Source organism: Protopterus annectens, chromosome 3.part0, assembly GCF_019279795.1.
Source record: "Protopterus annectens isolate FY-2018-M chromosome 3.part0, PAN1.0, whole genome shotgun sequence".
Classification (NCBI taxonomy): Eukaryota; Metazoa; Chordata; order Ceratodontiformes; family Protopteridae; genus Protopterus; species Protopterus annectens.
This window is the reverse complement of record NC_056731.1, coordinates 1931848038-1931871341: the sequence shown is the minus strand read 5'-3', so window position 1 is coordinate 1931871341 and position 23304 is coordinate 1931848038. Positions and strand designations below refer to the sequence as shown.

At 45.4% G+C, this 23304-nt stretch overlaps 1 protein-coding gene across 1 annotated transcript in view; it reads right to left on the bottom strand.

Moving 5' to 3' along the window:
* Positions 1-23304, bottom strand: part of PTPN23 (protein tyrosine phosphatase non-receptor type 23) — a 1983393-nt gene that overhangs the window by 1413145 nt on the left and 546944 nt on the right. The gene's annotated exons all lie outside the window — the stretch shown is intronic.

Sequence of the window (23304 nt, the reverse complement as noted above, 5' to 3'; positions counted from 1 at the left end):
GAGCATAATGCTTTTTCAAGGTCCCATGCCATCAAGAAGCTATCCCACAACCCACCTCTGTGGCCTGTGCTAGTTAGCAGCAAGAAATTAATTTATACAGAGAAACATGGGCCTGAGGAATATGGAAGAGGTTGACACTTCTAATGTGAAGGATCAGGGGAAGGTGAACTAAGTATCCACCCCAGCCCTTTAATACTCAGAATTAACTTATGGGGACTGGAAAGAAAGAAAATGTGCTGCTGAAGTGATCCATTTCAACCAATATTATTATGGCAAGTTGCTATGTTCTAGTGCTGCAGCCCAAACACCCAAAGTCCAGTACTATCTCAGTGAGATTAACTAATTTCCTGGGACAGGTTGCCCAAAGCCTTGGCAGGAATGAACTAGCAAAGCCTGCCCAATCTTTGAATAAAATGTACCACCTGCAGTGTTTGGAAAAGGTGTGTACCAAAGACCAAGTGGTTACCTACAAGACAGCCTGAATGTTTGTTGTTGTCTTTCGACTTTTCCCGGTTAGGGGTCACCACAGCGGAACTCCGGTCCGCTAATGATTGGCAGTAGATTTTTCATGAATGCTGAGGTGCCAGCTCGACGTTCAACCTTCAACTAAGGCACGCCCATTTATGCATGTCTTTCGAACGCCCACCCAACCGCGGGGAGGACATGCAGACTCCACACAGAAGGCACTCCCCGCAGTCCAGCTGAGAATCGAACGGGAGAACCTCTTGCTGTGAGGCAACAACACTACTGCTGCATCGCCGCAGATGCAACCTGAATGTTTACTCCCCAGTAAAGACAGTGTTAGTTGAAGTAGCTCTAGTAGAATGTGGATTGACATGAACAATTAGAGTCCTCCCAAAGAACAGAACAGACAGCAACACAATGCAGTGGGATTTGGACATGGTCTGCTTCAGAAAGTACAGTTTTGTACCTACCATAAATGTAGATGTCCGAGAGGTATGCATCTGCAGTCCTAACAAATGGGTTGTCCTGCCTCAGGCAGCCCTTCGGTCGGCCGGATTCCAAAGTCTGGGTCTGGCCTCGGCTGATGTCGCACTTCACCCGTCATAGCTGCAGTTCAGCGAGTATAAAGGCATCAGCCGACGCCATTTTCCTCAGTGTTTCTTGCCCCAGATGCCAGGTACCCTCTAGGAAGGCTAAATGTGGATAAATGCAAATGTTTCCAAACAAGAGAGAGCAAATAGAAATAAACATGTATATACATATATACAAACAAATACACCATAATAGATTCCCCCAGCTAGCTACAAGATGGGCAAATACCTTAGGAGTACCACAGAGGGGAAGGAGGGTGGGTAATCCTGACTGCAGATGCATACCTCTCGGACATCTACATTTATGGTAGGTACAAAACTGTACTATGTCCTTCAAGGATGCATCTGCAGTCCTAACAAATGGGTAGAATACCATAGCCAAACTGGGGAGGAGGCACTAAGAGTTTATGGTGTAGTTAAGATCCCTTGCAAAACAGCAGTGGCAAAACCTGCTCGGGATCTGGAGTATAAAGGTAGATTATAATGCTTGGCAAATGTATGCACGGAGCTCCAAGTAGCAGCCTCTAAAATGTCTTTGGTAGCCACTCCTCGTAAGAAAGCTGTAGTAGTGGCTGTAGCCCTTGTGGAGTGAGGTCTGATGTTTTCTGGAGTTGCCTTTCCATGAAAAGAGTAACAAAATCTGATGCAATTTCCTATCCATTTTGAGATTGTTTGTTTGGAAATTGCTTTTCCTTCCATTCCTGTTGCATATGCTACCAGAAGCTGGTCAGTTTTTCTATTGTTCTTGGTTCTGTCCAAGTAGTAGCGCAATTGTCTGTGCACATCCAAGGTATGCAGTAATCTTTCCCCCCTGTTCTGCGGTTTGGGGAAGAATGTTGGTAGGTGTATTGCTTGGTTTAAATATACCCTGGAGACCACTTTTGGCATAAAGGTAGGATTAGTTCTCATGGACACTCTATCCTGATGGAAGATAAGGAAGGGTTGTACTGCCATTAATGCCTGTAATTCAGAAACCCTTCTAGCTGAAGTGATTGCAAGCAGGAATGCAGTTTTCCAAGATAAGTACTGTAATTCTGCTGTTGCTGCTGGTTCAAAAGGGGGGAGTGTCAACTTTTCTAACACAAAGTTCAAGTCCCATGTAGGCAATGGTGGTTTCCTTGGTGGCTTTACATTTTAATTCCTCTCAGAAACTGCCTGAGTAGAGGTTGAGAAAAGACTGGAGGATCCATGTTGTATTGTGCTGAAATTGCTGATGCATGAATCTTAATGGAGGAGTAAGACAGGCCATTGTGGAAAAGCTCTGCTAAATATTCCAGGATGTTAGCTATGTTTGCCAATGATGCATCTACTCCTTTTGTTGTACTTCAAATGAGATATCTTTTCCATTTTGCTGAATAAGTTTTCCTTGTTGAGGGTCTGCGAGCCTCCAAGATAATATCTTTAACCCTTTGAGATAAATCTGGGTTATGTTGTCTTATGTAATGTTCCAAGCAGCTAGCTGCAGTGTTTTCAAGTTTGGATGCAGGATTTTGAAGTTGTTCTGTGTCAGCAGCAGAGGTAGTAGGGGCAGAGGCCATGCGTGTTCCCGAGACATACTCCTTAGTAGCGGGTACCAATGTTGCCTCGGCCAGTCTGGAGCTATCAAGATGATCCTTGGGTGATCTTTGATCTTCAGTAGCACTTTGTGCATCAAAGGGAGAGGTGGGAATGCATATGCTGTCAGGTTTTCCCAACTGAAGGACAGGGAGTCCTCCTTCCAAGCAAGTGGGTGGTATGTCCTTGTGCAGAATGTTTTCAACTGGTGGTTGTGTGGGGATGCGAACAGGTCTATTTCTGGTAGTCCCCATTTCCTTGTAATGGATTTGAAGATGTCTGGATGCAGCATCCATTCGTGGGCATCCGTGGTAGTTCTGCTTAAGATGTCTGCTAGAATATTTTCTTTTCCTGGCACAAATATGGCCTGGAGCTGAAGGTTGAGGTTCAGGGCCACATTCCAGAGGTCCATTGCCATCCGGCATAGAGGATATGAATGTGTGCCTCCCTGTTTGTTGATATACCACATAACTGTGGTGTTGTCCGTCCTTATCAGCAAATGACCCTGTTGAAGAAACGGTCTGAATGTCTGAATTGCCTGCTTTACTGCCAGCATCTCTTTTTGATTTATGTGTAGGTTCATCTGGTCTTGAGTCCATAAGCCTTGTATGCACTTGTCCATCATGTGTGCCCCCCATCCGAGGTCTGAGGCATCCGTGGTGATAGTCTGGTTTGGGTGAGGCCTGTGGAAGGGCAGTCCTTTGTTCGATTGACAGGCCTGGGCCCACCACTGGAATTCTTGCTTCAGGCATGGAATTATTGGAATTTGGGTTTCTAGGCTGTGCTTGTGCTGAGACCATAAATTCCTCAGGTACCATTGCAACTTCCTCATATGTAGTCTGGCATGTGGAATCAATATTATGCAGGATGCCATGTAACCCAGGGCTTGCAGGATTTTCCTTGCTGTAAGCTGGTTCTGTGCTGTTAATGCCATGAAATAAGGTGGTAGTTGCTTCTGCTTTTCTGCTGTGAGGAATGCCATCTGGTTTGATGTGTCCAGTTCTGCACCCAAGAAAGTTATCCTTTGGGATTGGATCAGCCTTGACTTTTTTGTGTTGACTGTGTATCCCAGGGCTTGTAGTAGGTGAATAACCTTTTTCAAATCTTTTGTTAATTTGTCTTTGCTGTCCGCTTGTAACAGGCAGTCGTCCAGGTATGGATAAATTTGAATTCCCTGAAGCCTGCAATGAGCAATTACTGATGCCAGGCATTTCGTGAATACTCTGGGCAGTAGATAAGCCAAAAGGCAATGCTGAGAATTGATAATGCTCTGATCCTGCAAGAAATCTGAGGTATCTTCTGCAATTTGGTCGTATGGGGCGTGCAGGTATGCCTCCTTGAGATCCAGAGTCACCAGCCAAGACTCCTTGCCCAGCATGGGAAGAAGTTGCTGTAGGGTCAGCATCTTGAATTTTGGAACAATAAGATATGTGTTCAGAGCGGACAGGTCGAGGATAGGTCTCCATTGGTTTTCCTTTCTTGGTACCAGGAAAAGCCTGGAATAAAATCCTTGTCCTTGTTCCATAGCAGTACCTTTTCTATAGCTCTCATCCTTAGTAAGTTGTCTATTTGCTGTAGAGCGTTTGTCTTTTGGTTTGGAGGTAGGTTTGGCATTCCTCTCTTCCTTGGAAGAGTATGGAAGTGAAACCTGTAGCCTTTGTCTATTGTCTGCAGAATCCATTTGTCTCCTGTAATGCAATGCCAATTTACTGAAAATAAGGCTAACTTTCCGCCTAAGGGTGCTTCTAGTTGTTCCCTGGTAGGCGGTTTCAGAGCCAAGTCACTGTGATTGTCCTGTGGAAGTGGTAGTGGCTGGATCTGTGGCAGTACTTCTCTGGCTGTTAGGCTGCCACTGACGTCCCCTGTAGGCACCTCTGGATTGACCTCTGCCTCTTGGGCATCTATTTCTGCTTCTCTGTGCTCTGGTGGTGTCTGGAAAGGACCAATTCTTGGAAGGCCAGTTCCTACTAAACCTCGGAGGCTGGACCTGTAAGAAATCCTTGACAGTCTGGACAGATTTAGCTTTTTCTTCCACCTTCTTCAACACTTGCTGTGCAGGGGAACCAAACAAACTGTGCTTTTCCATGGGAGCATCTAGAAGCTTGGACTTTACATGGTCTGGTAAGGATTGCTCTTTTAACCATGCATGCCTTCTGATCACTGTACCAGTCATAGCTGATCTAAAGGAAGCCTCCAGTGCATCATAGCCGCATTTTAAGGAATGATTACTGACCTGCTGAGTGTTATGTACCAAATCCTGAAGGGACTTACGGTCTAAAGGCTCAGGTGAGGCAAGTTTTTTAGTTAGCTGATCTAACAGGAATTCCTGATATTGAATCATGTGGAATTGACAATTTAAGGCCCTGGCCGAAAGAGTAGCAGAAGTATACACTTTTACCCCATCTCTCTAAAGCCCTAGATTCTCTTTCAGAGGGAGGGTTTTTGGTAGAGGCAGCTGCTACAGCTTTGGGGCCCTGTGAAATAGTTTCAGGATCTGCAATAGGAGCCTTATGCAAGTGATAATGTGTGTCCGGAACCCTGTAGTATTTGTCGGGCTTAGCAGGGGCCGGAGGAAGAGAGTCAGGAGCAGTACAAGCATCATTAAATGCATCATCCACAACTGTAAGTACTGGAGGAATGGCTAAAGGCCTATGCTCTGGCAAATGTAAAAAGGTCCTAAGCCTTTTCCTAGAGTCTGAAAAATCCTGGCCCTGCCATTGAAATTGTTCTCTCATAGCATGCAAGGTTTCCCCAAAAGAAAATTCCTCAGGAGGAGAGGCAGAAGGGATGGAGTCTTCTGCATCGGAGTCCTCATATGGAGAATAAGGGCCTTCTGGGGGATTTGTATTGTCTGAATCATCAGAGGAGTAATCAGAAGAAACTGGCTCAGGGGGCTCTGCTGCAGGCCTCTTCTCTGGAGGGGGGTGAGAGGCCCTGTCAGGGTGAGGCTGGGATCCCCTGATCAAAGAAATGAGATCCTCTGCTAGACTAAGCATTTGAGTACTAGAGCTAGGCCTGTGAGAGGGGGTTTTAGCAGGCACGGTCTTTTTTGATTTAGCTGCTTTAGCCATGGCAAAAGCCTTAATTGACATGGATGCAGGAGGCCTAGCAGCTCCACGTGCAGGAGTAAATATATCTAAGGGGATAGTATCCGATAAATCCTGAGAACCTGTAAGAGCAGGTGGAATTTCCGTAGCAGATTCAGCCAAGCTGGATGAGGCCTCGGTTGTAGGAGGCATGCTTTCGGCCGAAGGAAGAACCGCGGACTCTGTTTCGGCCGAAACCGAGACACTCGCGGTTGGCTTAACCGCGGTTTCGGCCGAAACCGCGGACCGCGAGTGTCGGTCCTTTTCCTTACGCTTTTTAGCTAATTGTGAAGTCGGAGTCTCCGACGGCATGTTATAAGCAAAAGCGGAGCCGAAAAACTCCTCTGCAAACTCCGACCGACGTCTATGTGTCCGTCGGTTGAAGGAAGCACAGGCTAGACAAGCTGCTACGTCGTGGTCTGGGCCTAAACAAGGTAGGCAGTAAGAGTGGAAATCTTTATGAGGTATTTGTTTCCCACAAGTTAAACAGTTATTCACTTTTTCTGACATCGGCTGAGGCAAGAAAGAGTCCCCAACGGGGTACTTAGCTTTTTAGAAGTCTTCGGTAGTAGCAATCTCTGGTTCTGACTGACCGGCACTTGCGAACAGCTTCTGCTTCGGGCGCCTTGCGGCAAGAAAGACTGAGGAAAATGGCGTCGGCTGATGCCTTTATACCCGCTGAACTGCAGCTATGACGTCGGGTGAAGTGCGACATCAGCCGAGGCCAGACCCAGACTTTGGAATCCGGCCGACCGAAGGGCTGCCTGAGGCAGGACAACCCATTTGTTAGGACTGCAGATGCATCCTTGAAGGACATCTAGGCTGTTTTCTTTCCTAGCAGCAAAAGACACAAACAGTTCATAAGTCTTCCACATATCCTTGGTTCGAAGCAGATAGTATGGCAATTGTTTTCTATTGTTATGTCTCTAGTGTTTAAATACTGAGAGTACCTCATATATTTTATAATTTTGTAATGGTATTTTCATTGTATTACAGAGTACCATGCTGTAAACTGTACCTTATATATATCTTTGTTATATGCTGTTACATTAGACCAAAATATATTTGTTTTATCTTTTGCATGACTGCAAATTGTCTGGAGCTTTTCTACTTGGGTCTCCACTGAAAATGAGCCCTTGGCTCAGTTGGACTAACACTGTTAACAAATGTCAAATAAAAACAAATAAATAAAAACTGCCTGAGAAAATCCAAAAAGAATCCTTTCCTCCCATTTTAAGGCTTAGACAACCCACTGGTAAATGGACAAAATGGTTCAAGGCGGACTCTACAGTGAACTATTTTACATATATATATATATATATCACTTTATAACATCGAAATACTGAAATGTCGAATTTCAGTATCTCGAAGCTATAAAGTCGAATGTTAAAAATAGCGAACGTTCATAATCGCAAATTTGACTATGTCAAAAATGTCGAATTCGCGGTTATGAAGTTGTGCTACGTAATGTCTGGGTTTGTGTTTTGTTGGTGCGCGGTGCCGTGTTTGGATGTAGGTGTTATGTCAGGTAAGTGAGTGTTTTGTAAGGGTTTTGAGTGGGAGATAGAGTGCGTGTGAGGGATTGGAGAATGTGCGTGTGTGAGTCAGCTTTTGTGTTGTGTTTGTGCGATCTCCGAGTTAGTATATATAAGTAGGGGGGGGCTTGCCCCCCACATGGGGGGTGCAGGGGGGCTTGACCCCCAGCTTATGTGTGTGTGAGTTGTGTATGTGTGTTGTTTTTTTGTTTATGTTGTATGTTTAGTGTAGCATGTGCGGTGTTTTCGGTTATGTGGTTTCGCGGTTTTTGTTTGTCGGTGTTTTGTGGATTCGGTTTTATAGTCTCGAGATACTGAAATTCGATATTTCAGCATTTTGAGGTTATAAAGTGAATCCATACACACACACACATATATATATATATATATATATATATATATACACATATACATATACACATAATGTATATTTTTTGACCCCTGTGCCTTTAAGCCATCAAGTCACTGCCACTTGCCCATTCATTTCTCATCACCAGGACAAGAGCACTCCGTACAATGACTATCATACAGTCAGTCACTAGGAGTTTGATATGGCTCTAACCCCATCACCAATAGTGAACAAGAGAAAGAGTTGTGAACACTTAACGTAAGTGTAGATGTTCAAGTGTATTCACTGCTGCAGTCATAACTTGTGGGATTTCCTGAAAGCCCTTGGCCGGCCTGACTATCAGAGACAAAATTCCTTTCCACTTTAGGCTGACAGATGTCCTAAACGAGGTCAGTGCGGTTGGGTACATAGGGAGTCAGCCGGTGTCATGATATCAGTTTTTTCTTGCCCCCTAAAAAGCAGAAGCCCCTAAGAGGACAGCAGAGAACTGAGAAAGAGAACCTAAACAGGAGGAGAAGCCAAAGGGGATTCCCTTGGCTGAAAAGAAGTTACAAGTAGACTATGTGGTAGTCAAAGGGGGAAGGAGAAAGGGAAAGCAGACTGCAATAGTGAATACACTCAAACATATTCATTTATGCTAAGTGTACACAAATGTACTATACTCCATGTTTCACTGTCGCTGTCATGATCTGTGGGATGATTACCAAAGCTGAAAAGCGGGTGGAAAGAAATTAGGGAGAGAAGAGGATGCCCTGTAGGATGGCAGTGGTGAATCCTGCTCTGGACCTGGAAAAGGCTGCTAAGTGGTAGTGTTTGCTGAAGGTATGCACAGATGACCAGGTGGCAGCTTCCAGAATGTCCTTGGTAGGGTCTCCTTTCAGGAACGCAGCAGAGGTTGCAGTAGCCCTAGTGGAGTGTGACATGACAACCTCAGGTGATTTTTTGCCAGGATGGCTGTAACAAAATAAAATGCAGGAGTTCCATTTTGAGACAGTTTCTTTAGAAGCTGGTTTCCCTTCAGACTCAGGGGTAAAGGTCACAAAGAGTTGGTCAGACTTTCTCAAGGCTTTAGTTCTGTCAACACAGTAATGGAGCTGCCTATGCACATTCAAAGAATGAAGCATTCTTTCCCCTTGGTTCTGGGGGGGGGTTGGGGAAGAATGTGGGCAGGTGAATGGCCTGATTTCGAGAAATGTCAGTGACCACCTTGGGCATGAAAGAAGGGTTAATTCTTAGGGAAACCTTGCCCAAGTGGAAGATGAAGAATGGCTCCACTGCCATGAGGACCTGCAGCTCACAGACTCTCCTAGCTGAGGTGATAGCCAGCAGAAGGGCAGTTTCCATGTTAGAACGTTTAGATAGGCAGAGAATGCAGGTTCAAAGGGAGGCAGAGTCAGTTTTTCCAAAACAAAGTTAAGGTCTCATGGAGGGGGTAAGGTTGCCTCCTGGGGGGGGTATGATGTAGAGGACTCCCCTAAGAAGCTGTCTTAGGAGGGTATGGGAAAAGACAGGAGGAAGAGCAGGTATATGGGCCAAAATGGCAGAGAAATGAATTTTAATGGAGGAGTAGGAAAGGCTTCATCAACCAGACAAGCCAGGAAATCTGGAATGACAGAAATCTGGGCTGAATCAGGATTGCTGTTGCTGCTTTTGGCACCAGATGGAAAATCTTTTCCACTTAGCTGAGCAAGATTACCTAGTACTAGGCCTTCTAGCCTCCTTAAGAATGTCCTGAACCTGTTTCGTTAGGGCAGACATGGTCTTGGAAGCTTGGAATTATCCAAGCAGAAAGGCTGAGCATCTGCAGGCTGGGGTGCGCAATTCTTCCCTTGTCCGTTATATGGTCGACTCTCTCAGGCAACAGCCATAGATTCTCGTTGGTTAGTTTTAGAAGCAGAGAATGCCAGTGCTGCCTGGGCCAGTCTGGGGCTATTAGTATTGCCCTTGGGTCCTCTTCTCTTATCTTTAGAAGCACCCTTAGAAAGTAGTGGTAGGGGAGAGAATGTATAAATGGAGTCCAAAGGAAGGAGAAAGCATCTGCCCTCCAGGCTGATTGCTGTTTGCTCTTGTAATAGAATCTTTTCAGTTGAGCATTTTTCTTGGTGATGAAAAGGTCTATCTGTGGGACTCCTCAGTTGAGCATTTTTCTTGGAGATGAAAACGTCTATCTATGGGACTCCCATCTCTGGACCATTTTATTTATTTATTTAACACTTGTTTAGCAGGAAAGTCTGACTGGGACAGAGCCCATTTTCAGTGGAGGCCTGGTGAGAAATGTTCCAGACGCAAGTCTTTGGAATGTGGGAAGAAACCGAAGTACCTGGAGGAAACCCACAGGAATGCAGGAAGGACATGCAGACTCCATACAGAAGAACCCCCCCCACCACCACCGTCCGAGAATCAAACTGGAGAAACTATTGCTTTGAGGTGATAACGTTAACCACTGTACCACTGCTGAGAAATATTTCCCAATCCAGATGCCATTTGTGGGGTCCATCAAGTTTCTGCTGAGGTGATCTGCTAGAGTACCAGAAAGGTACTGTGCTGGGAGCTGCAACCCCAGAGAGCGAGTAGTTTCCCAAATCTACACTGCTAGATTGCATAGAGGGTAAGAGTGGGTGCCCCCCCTGCTTGTTTACATACCATATAACTGTGGTGTTGTCTGTCTTCATGAACAGGACCCCTGGCTCCCATTTTTCCTTGAAAGTTATCAAGCCTTTTTGCACTCCCATAAGCTCTTTCCAGTTTAAGTGCATGTCCTTGAACTGAATCTCCCACTTCCCTTGAGATTGGAAGTGAGCCTCCCAGCCTGTTTCTGAGGAATCTGTGGTAAGAGTTTGGCCCCAGGGAGAGAATCTGAATGGAAGGCCCTAATTTTGTGCACACTCCTGTGCTCACCATGCAAACTCCTCCTTGAGGCAAGGAATCAGCTGTACTTCAAACACCGGGGACTGAGTGTTGGCACCATACATTTTTGCGGTACCATTGCAGTTTCCACATGTGCAGCCTGGCCAGGGGAACCAGGAGGATACAACATGCCATGCAGCCCACTGCTTGTAGGAGTGCTCTGGCTGAGACGCATTGTTTATGTTGGATTCTTTTGAAGCAGAGGGTCAAAATGGAGACCTTGTCTGCGAGAAAGAAGGCTTTTTGAAGAGAAGAGTCCTGGAGGGCCCCCAGGAAAATGATCCTGGTGGACAGGATAGTGTTGGATTTTTGCAGCTTTATGGTGAAGCCCAGGGAGTACAGAAGATTCTCGGTAAACCTCAAATAATTTCGAATTTTTTATAGGTTTGTGGCCTGTACTACACAATCGCCCAGGTAGGGGTAGATTTGGACCCCTTTGGTCCTGCAAAAGGCAATTACAGGGGCTAAGCACTTGGTGAAAACCCTGGGAGCAGTAGACAAGCCAAAGGGCAGTGCTGAAAATTGAAAGTGACTGGTACCTGCTCTGAAGCAAAGAAAGCTTCTGTGCAATTCCTGTATGGGAATGTGGAGGTAAGCATCTTTTAGATCCAGTGAGACCATAAAGGCCTGTGGGGCTATCATGGGCATAAGTTTTTGAAGAGTCAATATTTTTAATTTTGGAACCTGGAGCAACTGATTGAGGGTGGACAGGTCTAAGGTAAAACACCAAGAGGCTTCTTTTCTGGGAACCAGAAACAGCATATTGAACCCTTTTCCCTTCTGATGTTCTGAAACTGGTTCCACTGATCCCTGAGAGCACAAAATCTGGATTTGAGAGAGGACCTCTGTTTTTTGAATTGGAGAAATATCTGGTTAGCCTGAGAATCTTAAAAGCTCTTTGAAAGTGTGGGTGTAACCACTGGAAATAATGCTTAGACAAGGACAGCAGGGTGGGTGAGTCACTGTTACTCTCTGGTAGATGCCTGTGGCCTAGAATTCCCTTGCATAGAAGTTTCTAAGGTCCACTGCCTGGGTCTCCTGCAGTTGCTGCTGTTGTCTTTGTGTCCTTTCCTGTTGGGGTTTCCTCTGCCTGTTTCTAGACTGGGTGAGAAAAGGCTAGTGTTTAACAGGGAAATTCCTACTATACCTTGGTGGCTGAACTTGAAGGAAGTCTTTCACAGTCTGCACAGACTTAGCTTTGTCTTCCATCTTTTAAAGAACTGCCTCAGTTTTGATCCAAAGAGGAAGTCCATGTTGAGGGGAGCATCAAGAAGGTTAGATTTAACATGGGCAGGAAGAGACTCTTCCCCAAGCCATGCATGCCTTCAAACAACAGAACCAGTGGCTGCCGCCCAGCTAGAGGCATCCATAGCATCACAGCCACAAAATAAGGAATACAGCCGACACCATTTTCTTTAGTTTTTCTTGCCCCAGATGTCAGGTGCCCCCAAAAAGGTAGCAAAAATATGTATATATAAATACATGCATCAATATAAACTTTACCTTCATCTACAAGCAAATACAGCAATAGGTTGTAGAAGATACAGAAGGAAAGATAAACTCCAGAATGAAAGGGGGATGGCGGGAGGGTAACCTGGACTGCAACAGTGAATACACTCAAACATCTACATTTATGGTAAGTGTACACAACTGTACTATGTTCTTCGTGTCTCACTGTTGCAGTTATTACATTTGGGTAGAATCCCAAAGCTATGGTTGGGGTGGCTGGAGCTAAACAGCATTAGGTGCGGCTATAAGGCCCTGCAGAACTGCAGTGGCAAAGCCTGCCCTGGACTTAGAGTAGAGAGGCAAATGATAATGCTTTGTAAAGGTATGAACAGAACTCCAAGTAGCAGCCTCTAGTACGTCTTTGGTTGGCACTGCTGAAGTAGCTGCAGCTCTGGTGTAATGAAACCTAATGCCCTTGGGCACAGGTTTACCATGGTGTAAGTAGCAGAAATTAATGCAGTGGCTTATCCACTTTGAAACAGTCTGCTTTGAAATAACCTTTCCTTCTGATCCTGCAGCACATGCCACTAGTAATTGCTCAGTTTTTCTTAGTGCTTCAGTCCTGCTCAAGTAGAATCTTAGCTGTCTGTGTACGTCCAAGGAATGCAGAATTGTCTCCTCCTTGTTCTGCGAATTTGGATAAAAGTTTGGCAGATGAATAGTCTGGTTAAGAGCCACACTGGAAACCAGCTTAGGCATAAATGTAGGATTTGTCCTCAGAGACGCCCTGTCTGGGTAAAATATGATAAAAGGCTCTACAGCCATGAGGGCCTGTAGCTTTGAAACTCTTCTTGCTGAAGTAATTGCTAGTAGCAGAGCTGTTTTCCATGATAAGAACTTTATATCAGCGGTAGCAGCTGGTTCAAATGGAGGACGGGAGAGCTTTTCCAACACATAATTGAGGTCTCATGCAGGTATTGGTGATCTTCTAGGAGACCTTAAAATTTTGGATCCTCTGAGATACTGTTTTAGTAAAGGATGAGAAAAGATTGGTGGCTCTGTATTGTAATGAGCCGAAATGGCAGAGGCATGAATTTTAATTGATGAAAAAGATAGGCCTTTGTCAAGCATCTCAGTTAAGTATTGTAATATCTGAGTATTATTTGCTTCTGCTGTATCAGTTCCTTGTGCTTGATTCCAAGCACAGAATCTCTTCCATTTATCAGAATAAGATTTTCTAGTACTAGGCCTTCTGGCTTCCATCACAGCTTTACTGAGAGGTGTTGTTTGTATAACTACATGGATCAGCCATGCTGCCAGGTTCAGTGTCTGGAGTTGATTTTGCAGGATCTGATTGATTTGCTGGGACAGTAGTTGAGGTCTTTGAGGTGAGGTCCAAGCTGGGTATTGAGACAAGTATCTTAGGATTGGGACCAGTATTGGCGGGGCCAGTCTGGGGTAATTAGTATCATCTTTGGTTTCTCTTGTCAGACTTTTAGGAAGACCTTGGGAAGAAAGTACAGTTTTGTACCTACCATAAATGTAGATGTTCAAGTGCTAATACAACTGCAGTCATAACAGATGGGTTCTCCTGCCGTCAGGCGGGTCCTCGGTCGGCCGAATTCCAAAGTCTAGGTCCAGCGTCGGTTGTCGTCGCTTCTTCCCTGACGTCAGTGCGACAGGGTTATAAAAGAACCAGCCGACGCCATTTTCTTCAGTTTTTCTTGCCCCAGATGTCAGGTGCCCCAAGAAGGAAGGCAATACATAAAATTATGTAGTATTGCAATGCAATATAATCAAAAAACAGTAGTTGCAAGCAAATACACCATAAAAGAATACCCCTAGAGGGGAAGGAGGGAGGGAAACCTGGACTGCAGCTGTATTAGCACTCGAACATCTACATTTATGATAGGTACAAAACTGCACTATGTTCATCGTGCATACAGCTGCAGTCATAACAGATGGGTAGAATCCCAAAGCTAAGAAAGGGGTGGTAGGCACTAGGTGGAACTAGGAGGAGCCAAAATGCCCTGCAAGACTGCAGTGGCAAAGCCTGCTCTAGATTTGGAGTATAATGGTAGGTTGTAGTGTTTGGAGAAGGTATGCACAGAACTCCAAGTGGCTGCTTCCAAAACATCCTTGGCTGTTAGATGAAGAGATTGAAGCTTGACATTGAGCAGGTGACCGTCCCTCTGAGACAACAGGTGTGGAATCAAGGGTAAAGGCCATGGAGGCTTCCTTACCAGACTCCTCAGTAATGGGTACCAGTGCTGCCGAGGCCAATCTGGAGCTATTAAAATCATCCTTGGCTTGTCTTGTCTGACCTTTAGAAGCACCTTTGGGAGAAGAGGCAGAGGTGGAAAAGCATACACATGAAGATTTTTCCAACTGAAAGAAAGAGCATCCACTTTCCAAGCTGTGTGATGAAACCTCTTTGTGCAAAACTTTGGCAGCTGGTGGTTTAGTGGAGAAGCGAACAGATCTATGTCTGGAGTTCCCCATGACACTGTCAATTTTGAAATACATGAAGATCCAGTTTCCACTCGTGGGGATCCATGATTTGTCTGCTTAACACATCTGCTAAGGAGTTCTGTGCTCGGCAGAAACCTTGCCTGAAGAGTTAGTTGCAAGCTGAGCAGTCTCCCATAAAATCATTGCTTGCCTGCACAATGGGTAAGAATGTGTTCCCCCTTGTTTGTTGATGTACCACATGACAGTTGTGTTGTCTGTTAGAATCAACACCTGCCCTGGAAGAAGTAACTCCTTGAAAGCCATTAATGCAAACTGGACTGCTAACATCTCTTTCATGTTGATATGTAGATGCTGTAGTCTGGCAGGCCACTTGTCTTGTATCCACTTTCCATTTAGATGAGCTCCCAAGCAATGTCTGAGGCATCTGTCGTTAGAATCTGACTGCCTGGCGGGTCACAGAGAGTCCCTTGTTTAGGTGACATTCCTGAGCCCACCACAAAATTCCTTTTGAATGCAAGGTATTATTTGAATGGCAGTGTCCAAATCCTGGCAGTGCTGTGTCCATACATTTTGAGATACCATTGCAGCTTCCTCATATGCAGTTTGGCATTGGGAAGCATCAGAATACAAGATGCCATGAACCCTAAGGCTTGAAGGACTGTCCTTGCAGTCAGCCCGGACTGAAGAGATAGTTGATGGAAGTAACTGGAAAGATTCTTTTGTTTGTCCGGGGTTAAAAAGGCCATCTGGGCTGCTGTATTCAGTCTCACACCCAGAAAGCACATGTCTTGAGAGGGTACTAGACTGGACTTTATTTCGTTCACAGAATACCCTAGGCATCTTAGCACTGCTATGACATAATCCAAATGCTGTAGAAGGTCTTCCTTTTCTTGAGCTAGAATCAGGCAGTCGTCAAGTAAGGATAGATTTGAATTCCTTTTAGCCTGAAGTAAGCTATCACTGGAGCCAGAACCTTTGTGAATACTCTGGGCAGTGGATAAGCCAAAGGGCAATGCAGAGAACTGATAATGAGAATTTCCAGCTCGAAACACAGATACTTCCTGCAACTTAGTCTTATAGGCACATGAAGGTAAGCTTCCTTGAGATCTAAAGTTACCATCCAGTGATCCTTGCCCAGCAGAGGTAAAAGCTGTTGTAACGTCAACATTTTGAACTTGGGAATGTCCAGATAAGTGTTGAGGATAGATAAATCCAAAATTGGCCTCCACGTGTTCCCCTTCTTCGGTACTAGGAACAGGCGAGAATAAAATCCTAGGCCCCTTTCTGGCACAGGAACTGGCTGAATGGCCCCTATGTGGAGCAACAGAGAAATTTGCTTGTGAGCCTCTTGTCTTTGTAGAGGAGGAATGTCTGGCATGCCTTTGAAAGGAGGCATGGTATGGAAATAAAACCTGTAACCGTGGTGAATGATATCCAGAACCCATCTGTCTTGGGTAATTAAATCCCAATTTTCTTTGAAAAGAGACAGCCTTCCTCCCAAAGGTGCTGCCAGGCGAGAATGTACTGGCAGCAGAAAAGGCAGGTCATTGGGTGTGCTTAACGAAGGACTGACCCCTGCCCTCACCAGAAGTCTGAGCAGGGGAACTCCCTGTCCTAGGCCTAAAAGAACCTTGAGCTCTGCCCTACCACGTCTAGACCTACCCCTAGACTGGGAATCATAAGCAGGATAAGTCCATCCCTTAGTAGGCCAATTTCTACTAAACTTGGAGGCTGCACCTGCAAAAATCCTTAACAGTTTGCATAGACTTAGCCTTGTCCTCCATTTTCTTTAAGACTGCTTCCACAGGCGAACCAAACAACACATCAGACTGCAAAGGAGCATCCAAAATCCTTGTTTTAACATGCTCAGCTAAATTCTGATCTCTCAACCAGGCATGCCTACGAAGAACAGAACCAGTGGCAGCCACCCTCGAGGAGGCCTGCACAGCATCAAAACCACATTGCAAGGAATGTTTACCCACCTGTTCAGACACATGAACTAAATCCTGCAACTCTTTACACTCAATACCTTCTGCCAGAGCATCCACCTTAGATTTCAATTGTGAAAGGAGATAATTCTGATATTTTAACATGTGAAACTGACAATTCAACGCCCTCATGGCTAAAGTGGAAGAAGTATACACTTTCTTTCCCCATCTATCCAAAGCCCTTGCCTCTTTATCAGGAGGAACAGGATTTTTAACAACAGAGGCCTTCACACCTTTAGGCCCCTGAGACAGTTTCCGGGTCTGCCCTAGGACTCTTAAAAGATACTTATGAGCTTCAGGCACCCTATAGTACCTATCCGGTTTAACTGGGGCAGGAGGCAAAGAATCAGGATTGAGGGAAGCCTCTGCAAAACTATCTTCCACCACATTCAGAACAGGAGGTATAGCTAAAGGCCTATGCTGGGGTAAAACAAGAATTCCTAAGCCTCTTCCTGGAATCAGAGAAATCTTGACCTTCCCATTTAAAATGCTCCCTCATGGAATGCAGAGTCTCTGAAAATGAAAAATCCTCAGGAGGAGAAGCTGAAGGAGTAGAATCATCCACATCAGAATCAGAATAAGGAGGATACTCCTGCAAGTCTTCAGCTGAAGACTCAGAAGCCTCGAACATTGCTCAAAACTCTCAAACTCAGGTTCCACCCTAGGCCTCTTATCAGGAGGGGCATAGAACCTCTAATCATAGTAATCAAATCCTCTGCCATTTTAAGCATATGTTTCTTAGGCAAAGACCCTGAAGCACTAGGAGAAACCCCCACTGAAGTTAAACTTGGCCTGCCTCTCAAAGAAGCCTTGGAAACAGAAGGGAGGCTCTAACCACCTTAGGAAGAGGGGAAGAACAGCCACCTGAGAAGCCCCTCAGCCTGGCCTACTTCCTCTTGAGGATACATCCTGTAACAGTAAAGTCTCTCCTGAGACTCCAAAGAAACACCTGGCAAAACCTCCGGCTCCACTGAGCCTTCTAAAGATCCGGCGTCTGGGACTGTCGGTTCTTCCACTCTAGGCTTTGCTGCTTTGTCCTTGCGCTTTTGGCGGGGCCGGAGCCTCCGCGGCATTTTATAATTAGCGCTTCCCAAAACTAACCTGGCACAGTCTAACCTTCTCTTAATAGTGCGTTTGTTAAATCTAGCACAAGGGCATCCAACAACGTCGTGCTCAGGCCCTAAACAAGGTATACACAAAGTATGGTAATCCCTATGAGGTATCTGTTTCCCACAAGAAATACAGTTATTCACTTTTTCTGACATCCGGTTAAATACTGAGGCAAGAAAAACCAAAATATTCCCCACGGGTACTTAGCCAACTTTGATTCGGTCTGAAACTCTGACTTCAGAAACTTTCAGAACGCCAACCTGCACTAAAATTGCTTCTGCATCGGACCATGCAGCAAAAAAGACTGAGGATATGACGTCGGTCATGCGCATTAGTACCCTGACGTACTGGCGTCAGTCTAATGCGCCTTGACCGACGTCAGCCATATACTTTGGTATTCGGGCCGACTGGGACAGCGGACTACCCAATAGTTAGGACTGCAGCAATGTGGAATGAAGAACATCTCTACGAGCTGAAGTGATAGCCAGAATGAAAGCTGTTTTCCAGGACAAATATTGCAAATCTGATGAGGCAGCTGGCTCAAAAGGAGGCAAAAGTCAGTTTTTCCAGAATGAAATTGAGATCCCAAGCAGGTATTGGTTGTTTCCTTGGAGGTCTTAAATTCTTAGCCCCTCTGAGGAACTGTCTTAAAAGAGGGTGAGAGAATAAAGGAGGATCTGTGTTGTATTCTGCAGAAATGGCTGAGGCATGGATTTTGATGGAGGAGAACGAAAGTCCACTGCTTAGCAGTTCAGCCAAATATTGTAGTATTTGAGGTAAATTCAGTTTTCCAGGGTTCTGGCCCTTTTTCTCATTCCAGACATAAAAACGTTTCCATTTTGCGGAGTAAGCTTTTCTAGTTGATGGCCTTCTGGCCTCCAAAATGACATCCTGCACCTCCTTGGAGAGTATGGACTGCTGTGATGCTAAGGAATCTTCCATGTGGCTAGATTGAGTGTTTTTAGCTGACTGTGAAGAGTTTTGAAGCTGTGCTGAGTCAGAAGAAGAGGCATTAGAGGCAGGGTCCATGGAGGGGAATGCGTCAGGCTCCTCAGGAGTGGGTACCAGTGTTGCCTTGGCCGGTCCGGAGCAATGAGGATCATCTTTGGTCTGTCTGCTCTGGTCTTCAATAGGTCTTTGGGCAGCAGAGGAAGAGGCGGGAAGGCATAAACTGTCATTGATGTCCAACTGAAAGAGAGAGCGTCCACTCTCCAGGCCTTTGGATGGAAGATCCTCGAGCAGAATTTTGTCAATTGATGATTTTTGTGGGAGGCAAAGAGATCTATGTCTGGCCTCCCCCATTCTTGTATTATTTCTGTAAAAACGTTTGGATGCAACTTCCATTCATGTGGATCTGTCATATTCCTGCTTAGGTCATCTGCCAGCGTGTTTTCCTTGCCTGGCAAATACTGTGCTTGTAGTTCCATTTGTAAGTCCATGGCCATGTTCCAAAGTGACATGGCCAGTCTGCATAGGGGATAAGAATGTGTTCCTCCCTGCTTGTTTATGTACCACATAACTGTGGTGTTGTCCGTTCTTATCAATAGTTGACCTGGTTGTAGAAGGTCCTTGAAAGCTATAATAGCATTTATTACTGCTAGCATTTCTTTTTGATTGATGTGAAGGTGCCTTTCTTTTTGGGACCATTTGCCCTGAATGCACCGGTCTGTCATGTGTGCCCCCCAGGCATAGTCAGAGGCGTCTGTTGAGATGGCTTGATTTGCTTGAGGCTTGCTGAATGGAAGACCTGTGTTTGTTTGACATGCTTGAGCCCACCACAGAAATTCCTTTTGCAGACATGGAATTAGTGGTATTATTGTTTCCAAACTGTGGCTGTGTTGAGACCATATGTTTTTTTAGGTACCATTGTAGTTTTCTCATATGCAGCTTTGCACATGGGATTAGTAAGATGCAAGATGCCATGAATCCCAGAGCCTGCAGGATTTTCCTTGCAGTCAGCCTGGTGCAATTTGCCAGTGTTCTGAAATATTGAATTAGTTGCCCCTGCTTCTCTGGCGTGAGGTAGGCCATCTGGGTGTTTATGTCCAAATTGGCACCCAGGAAAATTATATTCCGAGAGGGTATTAGCCTTGATTTCTCTTTGTTGACTGTGTATCCCAGAGAGTTTAATAACATTATTACATAAGCCAGATGTTTCAGAAGAATGTGCTTGCTGTCCGCTTGGATCAGGCAGTCGTCCAAATAGGGGTATATTTGTATCCCTTGAAGTCTGCAGTAGGCAATTACTGATGTTAGGCATCCGTGAATACTCTGGGCGCAGTAGATAAGCCAAAGGGCAATGCAGAGAATTGATAATGGGTTGAACCTGCAAGAAATCTGAGGTACCTTCTGCAATTTTGTCTGATTGGGACATGCAGGTATGCCTCCTTGAGGTCCAATGTTACCAGCCAAGACTCCTTGCCCAGCATGGGAAGAAGTTGCTGTAGAGTGAGCATCTTGAATTTTGGTACGAGTAGGAATGTGTTTAGGATGGAACGATCCAAAATAGGTCCCCAATCTTTTCCCTTCCTTGGCACCAGAAATAGCCTGGAATAAAAACCTTGACCTTGTTCGTATGTAGGTACCTCTTGAATAGCTTTCATGTTTATAAGATCTGAAATTTGCTTTTGTGCCTCTGCCCTTTGATTGTGTGGCAGTTTTGGCATGCCTCTCATTTTTGGAAGGGTATGAAAATGGAATTTGTAGCCTCTGTTTATAATGTCCAGGATCCATTTGTCCTTTGTGACAACATGCCAATTTTGAGAATAATGCCAGCTTTCCTCCTAAGGGGGCTGCCATTTGAGATCTGGTTGGCCTGCAAAGGGGAAAGTCATTGGGTTTGCTTTCTGAAAGATTGTGAGTTGTCCTCACCACCTCTTTGTGTAGGAGCTTGCCATTGTCTGCCTCTGTACGATCCTTGTGATTGTCCTCTGCACCTCGGGTGCCTGTATCTGCCTCTTTGGGGTCTGTCTGTGGCAGGAAAGGACCAGTTTTTGGAAGGCCAATTTCTACTAAAAGTGGGGTTGAACCTGCAGAAATTCTTTCACAGTTTGCATTGATTTAGCTTTTTCCTCCATTTTCCGTAATACTTCCTCAGCATTTGCCCCAAATAGTACATCCTTTTGAAGAGGGGTGTCTAGTAATTTAGCTTTGACATGATCAGCCAAGGCTTGTTCCTTGAGCCAGGCATGCCTACGTATGACTGAGCCTGTAACAGCAGCTCTACATGAGGCCTCTAGAGCATCAAAACCACATTGTAAGGTATGTTTACCCACTTGTTCTGCACTATGCATCAAATCCTGCAACTCCTTCAAGTCTGGTTGTTCAGGTTGTGACATTTTACTTTTCAATTGAGATAACAGAAACTGTTGGTATTTTAGCATATGAAACTGACAGTTTAAGGCTCTCATGGTTAAGGTAGCCGAGGTATATACCTTTTTCCCCACCTTTCTAAGGATCTGGAATCTCTCTCGGAAGGCAATGGATTTTTGGCAATGGAAGCCTTAACTCCCTTGGGGCCCTGTGAGATGGTTTCTAGGTCAGCAGCATGGCTTTTGTAAAGAAATTGGTGTGAGTCAGGAACCCTGTAGTACCTGTCAGGCTTAACTGGAGCTGGAGGTAGAGAGTCCGGGTTAAGGCAGGCCTCCGAGTAAACATCATCTAGGATGTCCAAGACAGCAGGTATAGCCAGAGGCCTGTGCTGGGGTAACAAAAGAAATTCCCTGAGCCTTTTCTTGGAATCTGAATAATCCTGGCCTTCCCAGTGGAAGTGTTCCCTTAAGGTATGCAAAGTTTCCCCAAATGAGTAATCCTCAGGGGGGGATACAGAAGGAATAGACTCCTCTGCATCAGAGTCTTCAAAAGGGGAGTAAGACTGTTCCTGATCATCAGAGTGTTCTGAAATAATGGAGCCCTGATCAGAGGAGGGGGAATCTTCCTCCACTCTGGGCCTTTTGTCCGGAGGTGGCTGAGAACCTCTGATTAGAGTAATTAAATCCTCAGCCATTTTAAGCATCTGTTTCTTAGGCATGGTGCCTGGAGATGGGCCCTGCGTAGCTGGTCTCTTAGGGTGCATGGCTGCTTTAGACTTGGTGAAAGCCTTGATGGAGAAAGAAGAGGAAGGTCTGAAGACACCTTAAGTGGAGGTGGACCTGTCTACATTCTGTGTTTCAATGCCAAGAGTGGCTTCGGTATCTGTAGTCGGGGTGTGGGCAGAGGAGCCTGCGACCTCGGATACAGAAGACACCGCCAAAGATGTGTCGTCGGTAATCAGGGGCTGCGTAGACGCCTCACTGAGAACTGGACCACGTGTAGTCGGCTTTGGCGTGGTGTCGGTAGAGGCCGCGGACCTCGAGTGTCGGTCCTTGTCTTTGCGTTTTTTAGACAAAACCGGAGTCGGAGTATCTGACGACATGGTATAGTTAAATGCTTTCCCAAAAAAATGCTGGGTGAACTCCGCCCAACGCTTAATAGTGCGTTTGTTGAAGGTAGCACAAAAGTGACAGACCGAGACGTCGTGGTCTGGGCCTAAACAAGGTATACAGAGGAAATGGAAATCCTTATGCGGTATTTGCTTCCCACAAGAAATACAATTATTAACTTAGTCTGACATCAGTCTGAGGCAAGAAAAGTTTCCCCAATGGGGTACTTAGCTTTTAAGAAGACTTCGGTTTCCAAATTTTTCGTAATCTCAGGAGCTGGCCGACCGGCACTTGCGAACTGCTTCTGCTTCGGGCACCGCGCGGCAAGAAAGACTGAAGAAAATGGCGTCGGCTGTTTCTTTTATACCCCTGTCGCACTGATGTCAGGGAAGAAGCGACGACAACCGACGCCGGACCTAGACTTTGGAATTTGGCCGACCGAAGACCCGCCTGACGGCAGGAGAACCCATCTGTTATGACTGCAGCTGTATGCACGATGAACATCAGGCAGAGGAGGGAAGCCGTAAACTGATAGGTTTTTCCATCTGAAGGATAGGGCATCCACTTTCCATGCTTGTCTGTGATAAGTCCTTGTAAGAATCTTTTCAACTGATAATTTTGAGGAGAGGCAAATAGATCCATGTCTGGGCTCCCCCATTTCTTTGTTATCATGCTGAAGACTTGGGGATCTAGTTTCCACTCGTGGGGATTCAGAAGGTTTCTGCTTAAATCGTCTGCCAGAGTATTTTGCTTTCCTGACAGGAACTGAGCTTGAAGATGTATTTGGTAAGTCAAAGCTGTGTCCCACAGTGTCATGGCTAATCTGCAAAGGGGGTATGAGTGCGTGCCCCCCTGCTTGTTTATATACCACACGACCATGGTGTTGTCCGTCTTTATCAGTAATTGTCCTGGATGTAGTAAGTCCTTGAAGGCTGTTAGGGCATTTTGAACAGCTAGCATCTCATTCTGGTTGATATGTAGATGCATTTGTTTTGGGGTCCACATGCCCTGAATGCATCTTACCACCATGTGGGCCCTACAGGCATAATCTGATGCATCTGTTGTTAAGGTTTGGCTGGCAGGGGGTAGAATGAAGGTCAGTCCCATGTTTTGGTGACATGCCTTTGCCCACCATAGAAACTCCTGTTGTAGGCAGGGAATGAGAAGAATCATTGTTTCCAGACTGTGACAATGTTGACTCCATAACCTTTTTACGTACCACTGAAGTTTCCTCATATGCAGTCTTGCATATGGAATCAGTAGGATGCCATGAAGCCCAAATCCTGCAGAATATGTCTTGCAGATAACTGGGTTTTTGTTGCCATCAGTTTGAATTAAGTAGTCAGTTGCCTTTGCTTGTCTGGCGTGAGGTAAGCCG